Here is a 4266-nt window from a genome sequence, read left to right as displayed (position 1 = left end):
AAGGTTTTTCATTATATATATCGTGTAATACTCACTTGGAGTTTTATATCTTCTTATCACATATCTCATATCACAAGTTCTTGTATTTACATAACATGTCATCACGTAGCTCATGTCACGTTTTCATATGATTTCATATTCACATATCACTTGGCTTGTTTCTTGTTCTTATATCTTCCCATATACATATAAACACATATTTTCTCATCTTATAATTTATATTACATATGCATGTAATCTTATAACTTATTATCAAATAACTTAGGTAACATTCTTGTATTGTTTCATAGATCATTATCACATAAATGCATATCACATAACATGTAATGCAAGCAAGGCACATTCACATAGTATATAATCCTAATCATACCTTGATTCATGCTATCATATATTCATATAAATCACATACCTTTATTCACATAGATCATATGTACATATGCACTTAACATCTAGACACATGCATTTATTCCTATACATCTGGATCATAACACTGGGTCTCAATTGACACTATCAAGTTCTCGTTCTTTCTTGCAAATCTTACTCTGCCAACCTATCCGAACATTGTTTTCGATCAATGTCTTTAAAATGGAAGCCAACGTGAAGAAGAAGAAGAAGAAGAAGAAGAAGAAAGCTTTCGAGAAAATTCTCCTCATCCCCACGTGTTATCTCTATAAATAAGGGAGATAAAATATCTTTTAAGCTAAATTACCATATTACCCTTTTAATCCTTCCATAATTACCGTTTAATCAAATACCAGAATATTTCACTTAAGTCCCTGAACTTTTAACTTATTTTAAAATTAAGCACAAAATTTCCAAACTTTACATTTTAGTCACTAGCTCTGATTTTGGGATGTTACACATATAATTTGGGATGAAATTGAAATGTTTAAAAAGTTTGGGGACCAATTTAGAATGAAGATCATGTTTTGTTGATGAAAATAAAATATTCAAAAGTTTGAGGACTAATTTAGAATGATAGTCATGGTTTATGGATTAAATTGGAATATTTAAAAGTTTTGGGACCAATTTAGAATAAGGATCATAGTTGAAGGATGTATGATGCAATTAACTCATATTTTAATAATAATATTTTTGCAAACCAACCGTTGACTTTGATAAGGATGTACATAAGGATCTTTGTAGGTGAGATATCAGCATCCTATGTCATAAGAGAGTATCACATGGGGGGGGGGGGGAAGAAAATGGTCATTTTCCCATATTAAAATTAATTTATGAATTCATTTTCAGTAACAAAATTAATGCACAACAAAAAGATAAAGTTTAAGTCTTTGATGCTATTGGTTCATCTTCGATCTTATTAAATATCAAATTCTCCATTTCAACCACGTCATCCTCTCGCCCTCTTTAATAAGGTCAAATTGTAGTCTTGATCCCTCTATTAGGCTCCAAATTTGGGATCAAGTCACTTTACTTTTATTTGGTATAATTCTATTTTTATAACATCATCACTTAGTCCAACTAACAGTTAAATTACCAACATGAATTTTTTTTCTTAGAAATACTATTTTTCAAATAAGAAAGTATTCTTATCAGCTTGAAGAATTGAGGATGTTTTTAATTGAAATCTTTAAATATACTAATTAATTAAATTAGCTGGTGATATTATTAAAATAGACAGATTGAATTGTATCTAATTAAAGTATAAGAACTAAACCTAAAACTTGAGTATAATAAAAGGATCAAAATAAACAATTGACCCTAATATAACTATAGTTAGCCTTTAAAGTTCTCCTTTTATTTCGGATTTCATAATTAACTATGGTGATATCATGTTGGTTTGGACAGATTTTTAAAAATTCTGTTAATTTGGTCTTTTGAATTTTTATATTATTTTTTATTTTACTTTGAGAAAATAATTTTATTTTATATATTCTTAATACTATTTAATGAAATTCTTAAATTTTTTATCTAAATATTTCTAACGTAATTAATTTTTTGAGTAAAATAAAAATAATTAATAATTCTTATACTTTAAATTGCTTTTACCATTTAAGGTATACATGAAAGGACAAACGAGATGGGCAAAATGAGGGAGGGGCTGACCCCATATTCCCTTCTTCAAAAGAGTAAGATATGAACACACATATAAATTGAAATTTAAGATTAATGAGAATGTCCTACAATAATTAATACCTTCAAAATAAGTGGAACAATGCTTAATGTACCCTACATTTAGGTGCTTCTGGGTCCATTTAATAATGCTACAACATTAACCCAACTTTCCCTTGTAAAATAACTTGAAAATTATGATGGATATATATATATATATAAACCTTTATGTTAACTTAAAAGTTTAGAAATTCATTTAAGATTTGTCTGAAATAAAGAATTGAAAATAAAGAGTAGTTTTTATTATAAGGTAATATTTTTTTAAAATTTTTCTTAGTCAATTAATTAATAGCTCATGCTCTACAAATATAACTGTTTTAATCTAAAATCTCTAGAGAGTGGATCTCTAAATGTCATTAGAACATTAGTTTCCATGAAATCACATTTCTTGACAACTCTAAAAATAACTCAAAATTACTTATATTTAATTAAAATTATATTAAAAAAAAACCTAATTAATCATCACGTATTCTAGAAACAAAAAGAAGTTGACACAGCTTGGAATCTTTTATCTTACAGCCTCAAACCCTTTCTGCTTCCTCGCTAGATTCTTCAATATTCCTGAAAAAAACCCACCCGATACTAGCTCAAAACGATATATATATATATAATGCTAATCAACAAAGAGGAAGCCATGGAAGTACCTTGAGGTTTACAGTGAGGAGGTTCTTCAAAAAGAGACAAAGAGAGCTGTTTATAAGCGACACCAATATCGAACAAAATTAGACCAGACATAGGGTCATCGACAATTATGTCCTTAACAGGCAACCAAAGGAAGAGTTCTTCCTGGCTTAAACCGACCACACCAATTAGGCTGCCGTAGCTAAGGTTAGCCCTCACCACACTGTCGAACAACACCCTATCTCGTACTTTGTCAGGCACGGTTCGTCGAGGAAGACCTCGAGGGTTCCGTTATCCGAGAGTGTGTAGGATTTCACTTCCTTGGGGAGTAATCCTTTCGGTAAGCCTCTCGAGACGAGGAGATCGTGGATCGAAGGCGGCGACGAAGACGATGATGAGGAAGGAAATGTTGAGAATAAGGAGATGATCGTGAGGAAATGGAGGAATTTTATGAGGTTTTTCTTGGTGGTGGTGGTGGTGGTGAAAAATGCCATGGATGATGCTGTTTCGAATGCATAGAAACGTACGAAAAAGAGAGTTAAAATGGAAATGAAATGTTTAAGAAGAGATCAAGTCTTTACAACCAAAAAAAATGAAAATAGTGTTTTCAATAAAGTTTAGAAAAATGGGAAATGATTCTTTTGTCCTCCTCTAGGGGTCCAATTTACAAACTGAAAATATTATTTTCTACAATAATTTGTATTCTTTTATATATTATATAAAATTCTTCTTCTTTCATTTTATTATATTACAAATTTAGAGGAGAATATATGATCAAATCTAAAAAAAATTGAACAATGGCAATTGGATCTTATTAATAATGAAAGGAATCAAAACTACAACAAATCAGAATAAAGAGATAAATTTGAAGACAATGGTCACATAAATACTAAACAAAAGTATATAAGAAACCTAAAAATACGAAGAAAATTAAAAATAACCATTGAAAATGACGATCAATATCAAAATTCAATAACCTTCATACAAACTACTTATCTATGTTGAATAAGAGGTTTGACGAAATGATAAAGAAATCTAATCAATCACGTGTGTTAAGCTTTTAAACATGGCGGTCCATTATTTGCATTATGTTATCTTGTTTTTCTCCCCTTTTATGTGCATGATAATAGGTCAATATTGTTTTTATAGGGAACACAAAATCATGTTTTTTTACATTTTTAAAAAAAATTGCATCAATTTTTTAAACTTTTTCTTTTACTAAAATAATATAGGATTATTATTTTAAATAATATTTTTTTCATCTATCTGGCTGTGTTATTATCATACCCTACTAAAATATTTAACACAAAATTTAACATTAAAAGAAAAATTATTTTAATTGAAATATTGTATTATTTTGGAATTACGCTTCCTTTTCTCACAAGCAAAACTCAAATAATGCAACAAAAATAATCCTGTCCCCTACGAAATTGTTGTCAATCTCAATCTTTTTTGTTGAGTCAAGTCAAGCAAAAATTATTATTTTCAAAAACACTAACTCGAATTATAATA

The 4266-nt window shown here is 29.0% G+C and overlaps 1 pseudogene; it reads right to left on the bottom strand.

The window, feature by feature from the left end:
- Nucleotides 1–2483: 2483 nt before the first annotated feature.
- LOC120143394 lies at nt 2484–3248 on the bottom strand (annotated as a pseudogene).
- Between the last annotated feature and the right edge of the window lie 1018 nt (nt 3249–4266).

This window comes from Hibiscus syriacus, unplaced genomic scaffold (genome assembly GCF_006381635.1).
Source record: "Hibiscus syriacus cultivar Baekdansim isolate YM2019G1 unplaced genomic scaffold, ASM638163v2 tig00110847_pilon, whole genome shotgun sequence".
NCBI lineage: Eukaryota > Viridiplantae > Streptophyta > Magnoliopsida > Malvales > Malvaceae > Hibiscus > Hibiscus syriacus.
This window is presented reverse-complemented; position numbering and strand designations above follow the sequence as displayed.